Below are 7343 nucleotides of genomic sequence, written 5' to 3' on the forward strand. Positions count from 1 at the left end.
TTTCATAATAGCAGCCAAAAATTCAACAACAGTATGAAAGAAAACTTATTTCCAGAACTAAATGATACATTTTGCCCTTCTTAACCATTACAGAGGGCGAAGAACAAAGAAACTACTCCGTTAGTTCAAAAAGAAGAAATCGGCACCAGCTTCCTAGTTGTTAGGACTTATTGTGCAGCCACTATGTCATTTAGATAAAAAGCTAAGGTAAAAGAATCACCAATAACAACTCCTCCTAGAAGACAAAGCTTCACCTAGTTCCAGTATCGAAAAAGCTCTCCCTCATAAAGGAGGATACAGGTCTGCAGATGTTATCCAAAGCATATCATTCCTGAAATACACATCATTTGTGTTGATGATTAGGTATCGCATTCTTCTCCATGCTTGGGTTGGGGTGGGGGGGGGGGAAGAAACGACATAAAGCATTTAACACTTCGCAAAAGATTTGAACTATCTAGGTAGAGAACTCTCTCCACTGATTCTACCAAATGAGTAATCAATTTGACTGTGAATTCCACGAGCCATCTCCATAGCCAGACATTGTCTCAATTCCATCACTACATGGCTCATTGTTGGCCTGTTCAGGGAAGAAGCTGCCACACAAGCCATTGCAGTATCCAATGCTTTTGTTGCAGAATCATTATCAAAGTTTCCCTCTAATCTTGAATCCACACTATCAACAATCTTGCTTTCACCAAGCATGAGATTAACCCATTGGACTATGTGAGTACTTTCTTCAGTCTTGGCTATGGCGGGTTGTCCTGTAATTATCTCGAGCAGAACAATCCCAAAGCTATAAACATCACTTTTTTCGTTCAACTTGTTTGACATATTGTACCTGCATGACAGAAAACCTGCAATTCAACCATGGTTTAAGGGGGGAAAATAAGAAGAAAAGAAGATAACTTGTGCACTCATCAATTTCTGAGAACGACCATTCAGCTTATGTAGTTTAGAGCTGGCAAAAACTTACACAGGGTCAAGATATCCCGGGGTGCCAGCTATAATAGTAAATATATGCGTATCATCTTCATCGGGAAAGGTTTTTGACAATCCAAAATCAGCTATTTTTCCCCGAAAATATTCATTCACTAAGATGTTTTTGGACTTAACATCTCTGTGAACAATTGGCGGCTTACAACCCGTATGCAGATACTCCAAGCCTGCAGTTAAAAGTGAAGCAACTCTTGCTGCATAAATGGAAGGATCAACAGAGGAAAGTAAGGGGGAGCAAAAGAGTTCTTCTTTGCTCACCTTCTGCAGCATCCACTGCAATTTGTAGCCGTTGTTTCCAGTTCAAGATGTTTACATTTTTGTCTGCATTAAAATAAGTTGCACAAAGATTTACTCAGTTGTACACACCTAGAATTGTTTGTTGAATTAACTTTCAAACTTCATCTTAAGACATATATAGTTATGTATGGGCTGTTTGAAAGCCTATTACTTACTTCCTTGTAAGAAGGAAAATTTTCATGGACTTGAGAGATCATATGGCAAATACCTGATAAATGCTTGGCTAAGTCGCCATTAGCCATATACTCATAGATGAGAGCAACGTTGGTGCCCTCGTCACAATATCCTATCAGAGCAGTCAAGCGTTGGTGGTGAACTTTAGCAAAAAGCTTTGCCTGTCAATCAGAAAGTTGGAGGTAAAAAAAAAAAAAAATCTATATAAACGGATGCAGAATTGGTTGATAAATGTGTATGATATGGCAATGATATCTGTATGAGTATGATGAAGATTTGAAGGAAATAATCATACCATAGTACCATACCTCTGCCTGAAATTGCAGATACCCTTGAGCTGAAGGAGAGAGCAGTTTGACAGCAACCTGAGTGTTATTTACGGTTCCATGGTAGACTGTCCCAGATGCTCCTTTTCCCACAATCTTTTCAAAGTTGTTGGTAATTCTAGAAACTTCAGCATATGTAAAGTGTCGTTTCCTCTGCCCTAGCTCCTTGCTTATTGTGGAATAAGTATTCGCCTTCACTGGATTTATGGAAACTGTGAGAGAAGAAAGAGTATGCAATTAACAAAGGCCCCTCCCCCCCCCCCCCTTCCTGACGTAGTTGTTTTAATATACACAGCCAGATTTTCATCGGTAAGTAGTTTGATTGAGTACTGTGTTTATTAAAAGCTGCCCCATTCAAGAAAGAAATTCTCGACCTTTGCTTATTACAAGGACATTTTACTGATAGATGACCTTAGACTTGTACCTATTTGTCTTCTTCTAAAGATACAAAAGGTAATTGTAGCTGCCAGAAGTACGAAAGCCCCAGCTATTGTTGAGACTATTGCAATGACAATCTTTGGCTTCCCACTCTTGCACGAATCTTCTGAAGAGCAAAGATTTGGATTGCCAGCAAAACTTGCATTTAAAACGAAAAGTGAACAAGTTCTATCACACTATTCACTAATAAACTAGTGATGAGAGCGCTATCATATCCAACACTTTAAATAGAAGCAGGGTATCATTTAAAATTGAGAAGAAAGAAATTAAGATTGTATAGAACTCCTCTTCACTTTGAGTTATGTATAGATGACTCTCCAAACTTCAGTATTTGATATTTGATAAGAGATCCCCCTTCAAATTTTCAATTTTTGTAGACAATTTCCATATATTACTGGTTAGTTATTTCGATAATCAACTTGTGATTCACTGGGGAAAAAAAATCCATGTGCTAAAGTTTAGAAGGACTATTTAGTATTTACACATAACCGGAGTTGTAAAGAGTTTATTTAAAACATATATATAGTGAAATAGCAAACTAACTGAAAAATGTGAGGGTTATCTCAACAAGTATAAAAGTTTATGGAGTTTATTGTTAAAATTTTAAAGGTTTGTGAGATTATATTGTCAAGATCTCAAGTTAGGGGTACTGTGCAATTTACTTAATTAATATAATTAAAAATAAGACCATGTAACGTCATTTGCTAAGACTCACTTCAATTATAAAAACAAAAAATTATCCATCCATTGGCAGTTGGGAAGTTTTGAACTTAGGGTTGCACGCTTCATTCTTGGACAAGAGAGAGGTTATAAAATGGCATCCTATTAACAGAAAGAAGTTTTAAGTGCTAAAGGATGAAAGTTTCAGAGGCTAGTTTTCTGTTTAAGAAAAATGAAAAGGTTTTGTAATATGACCAGAGTTGATGGAATGTAATGCAGTTCTCTCTCAAAACATGAATGTAGCAATACCTGAGTTTAAGTGATCCATTCTTTGACCTCTCAATAAGTTCGGTTGGAATTGTTCCTGATAGCTGATTCCTTTCTAGGTTTCTTCAATGAAGACAAAAAACACTGGTCTTAGGTTTTTAGTGTATACATGTTTTCTTAGAAAGTTTAAAGACCCAAATGAAAATTGAAACATTCACTTACAGAACCCTCAAGAATTGCATTTGAGACAGGAAACTAGGGACATCGCCAACTAAACTGTTGTTTGACAAATCCCTGAAATGAGAATAAATTATTTCCACAGATTCTCAACTGCAAGTTTCTAATTTCATATAGGAGATTGATATACTCACAAATACTCAATCGACTTCAAATTAGATATATCTGGAGGTATATTTCCAGTTAATCCACTAGAAGATAAGTTCCTAAAAGAAAAATGGTCTGAAGTCCATCAGTATTTTTGAAGATAATCAAGTCAAACCATAAACTCTTCAAATTTTTACGGCTATTTTCTGTCAAACTTACAAGGATGTGATCCTTCGTGGGCCAGATCCATCATAGTTGCAGTTAAGACCGTCCCACAGGCAAGCCAATGGAGTACAAGGGTCTCCTTGCCAGCTTCTCTTGATCCCATAAATTGACTTGATATTCATGATAGCATCAACTTTTATAATACAAACATGTCAATCAAATTAAATATAGAACTACGATTAATTCGGATAATATGATTATGAACAGAACTTGCAACCAGTGAGCATACCATCTGTTTGCTGTGTTTGTAATTGTGAAAGATTCTTAGCCACATATACTTCAATGGCATTGAAAAGAGGAGGAAGAGTTGATCTTTCTGTTTCACTGATCCAAATATTGAGCCAAGGTGCACTTTTTATGGCTAAATAATACTTGGTCTTAAGGTAAGAAGGATTAGTATCTGCAATGAAAATGTCTCCATTCACAAAAATGTTAAATTGTCTGACTTGATTTACTTGGAGTTTCTGTATTTCAGCAAACTACATGTATGCGTAACATATGGAGCTATTATTGTGGCCGGGCGTGAAGCGAAATTCCATGTTATTGCTAAGATTTGCTGGAATTGCTGCTGTTCTCATGACAATGGATGGTGGTAATGTTATGAAACTGAATGATGATGATGATGGTCCATGATCTACAGGGAATGAAGTATTTATCTGTTTCCAGTCTTTTGATATATAAGGTGTCCATATTCTATCATACTTGTCATCTGGGTATCTTCAAAAAGAAAGGGTAAAATATCAGTAAGAATGAAATTGAAACCCTATTTTCATGAAAGGTTCAATTTTAATTTTTGTCATCTATTCTTCTTTTCCACTCATACGTGTTTAACTTAATCTAGCATATGGTCAGTACTGATAAGATAAAAATCCTTAACTAGAAGCACTATCACTGTGAAATTCTTGGATGGAATACAGAATTTTTAGTAAAAATTAATCTTTCAATCTTTTAAATTTTGGATCAGTTGTAATTTAATTTATAAATTTTAACTCGATGCAACTCAATCCTTTAACTCTAACTCAATTGCAACTCACTCTCTGAAATTAGACTTGATACGACTCAATCCCTATAGTTTTAACCATTTAAAACCTTAAATGGTTAAAACTATAAATACTGAGTTGCATCAAGTCAAAATTTAGGAATTAAGTTACAATTAAATCAAAATTATAGGGTAACTCAATTTAACACATGGTCAGTACTAATAAGATAAAACTCCTTAACTAAAAGTACTGCCACTATGAAATTCTGGGGATCAAATACAGAATTTTTAGTAAAAATTAATCTTTCAATCCTTTTAATTTTGATTTGGCTATAATTCAATTCATAAATTTTAACCCGATACAACTCAATCCTTTAACTTTAACTCAATTGCAACTCACACCATGAAATTAGACTTGATACAACTTAATCCCTATAGTTTTAACCATTTAAAACTTGTGCATAAGTTTGAAATGGTTAAAACTATAAATACTGAGTTGCATCGAGTTAAAAGTTAGAAATTAAGTTACAACTAAATCAAAACTATAAGAATTGGGTAACACCAAGTTGAAGTTTAAGAATTAAGTTACAATTGAGGAAAAAATACAAGGACCAAAAGACTAATTTTCACAATTTTCTATGCAAAGATGTAAGTCTCACCTGACTAATTCACCATCCCGCAAGCCTAAATCATATCGAGCTAAGAGCTGCATGGAGCCAACAAGATAGGCATCACTGTCAAGAACTCTAAGCTCCAAGACTGATATGAAAGGTTTACCATTCTTGGTGTTAAAAAGGCAAACATGAAGATAATCAGATGAAGCAACATAAATGATTTCCTTGATCACTATTTCAAATTCATTCTGAAACATCACTGAGTCCCACCATTTATCTCCAAGATAGATGTCAAATTTGGGAAGAGAATTTTCACCATCATAGTTTCCATACATGAACATGGCTCTCACCAAGTACTTGCTACTACTTCCTTGAGGAGCATTAAGGGTATAGCAGTTCCTAGTTCCTTCCGGGAAGCTTCGAACATTCCAGAACTGCCTTTTAAAAGTTTGTGTCTTGTATTTGGATGATATTCTGTGGGTAATTCCTGCGGATATGAAATTTGCATCTGAAGTGTAATAGATGGAAGTGGTTTCATCTGTGTAGCTTGGTTCATCCACAAGTCCACAATCAATACTGATAAATCCTGCAAAAGAGGCAAGTTGTAAGAAACTTGAAGATGTGGTTGCAGTCAGATGAACAAGATGAGACTAACTTATTAGCTAACCTGATTGATTCTGGGACTGAACAAGGGCAAGAGTCAAAAAAAGTTGAAACAATGCAAATAGGACATGGCCTCCCATTTGCAATTTAGATGTTTAGAACTGGAAGGTTCTGCAGACTTGAAAGATTTGTTTTGCTTTTTGAGAGAAATTGCCAGTTACAAGGAAATTAAAGAGCAAATATTCAGCTATGTTATTCATCTTTTTTGCACACAAATAGGAATGCTATTCATTATCTCCATATATCTCTTTGAAAATAACATCAAACAATAAAAAATAAGATGGGAAAATAATAGAAGAACAACTAGTAGTGCCTTCTTTTGACCAACTTCGTCTTCTAAAGTTGAAATATTCAACTGAAACTTTGAACTTCCCTTTTGTTTTGTTTATCATTGGCTGAATAACGTTGCTTCAGTAAATTGAATCGTGGGTTTTTCATAGAATATTAGATTCAGGAAATGAAGAAGCTATTCCACAATGGGGAAATAATTGACATCATTAACAACTAAACTATTTCTCATACGTCGGGCATAGTTTTTCCGTGTTGACGTGGAGATTAATAATCTGTACAACGTACTGAAACCCAAATGTGAGAAACTATTTTCACACTACGAGCACCCTTTTGCATAAATTTTTATATGGTATCAATATTGATCATTTTGTGGACACTTGGACTGCTCTCGCCCGAACAGAATCTCAGAGCAATGGACATTATCGGTGATATATAGTCCTTGATCAGTTAATCTTGTTTTGTTGACAAGGGAGTAAGGCCAAACCCATCTCCACATATGAATATAAACATGCAAGAGATTTGAAAATTTGGAAATATGAACGCCTCTTTTGTTGTTTGTCGTTGGCAGGGGATTGACGTTGTAGTTGTAAATTGAATCGTGGGTTTTTCCTAGACATTTAATTGGTAGAAACAGAGCACGCATTTTGTTCTCTGTTGGTCAAGCAGACATTTATGAGCCTGTTTGGGTCAGTGACTAGTGACTTAGAAGTAGCTTTTTCTTATCAGAAGCCCGATTGGAAAATTAGAAAATGTTTGAGAGTTTTTGGGCCATCCTACTCAGGGGTCAAAAGCTAGAGGGGTGTTTTGGCAAAACCAAAACCTAGGTTTCAGAATCACTTTTCCGTAAAACGAGATATTCTCCTCCACATGTTTACTTCGTAATCCGTAAAAGCACTTCTGAAACCATGGTTTGGTTTCTATCCAAACACCCCCTAAGGCACCGTTTGAGTGACACCCCAAACCATGGTTTGGGGACCCAAACCATGGTTTGGATGATAAGTCACCCAAACACTCACCCAATTTGCACAAACTGTGGTTTTGAAAAAAACAAAATTTTTTTGCTTTTGGAGAAAAAAGGGAAAGTGTGAG

The 7343-nt window shown here is 35.6% G+C and overlaps 1 pseudogene; it reads right to left on the reverse strand.

Annotated features, from left to right (window-relative positions):
• Nucleotides 1-240: 240 nt before the first annotated feature.
• Nucleotides 241-6206, reverse strand: LOC114750521 (probable LRR receptor-like serine/threonine-protein kinase At1g05700; annotated as a pseudogene).
• Nucleotides 6207-7343: the final 1137 nt, after the last annotated feature.

This window comes from Neltuma alba, unplaced genomic scaffold (assembly GCF_004799145.2).
Source record: "Neltuma alba isolate B1F8T4 unplaced genomic scaffold, ASM479914v2 tig00006492_pilon, whole genome shotgun sequence".
NCBI classification, from domain to species: domain Eukaryota; kingdom Viridiplantae; phylum Streptophyta; class Magnoliopsida; order Fabales; family Fabaceae; genus Neltuma; species Neltuma alba.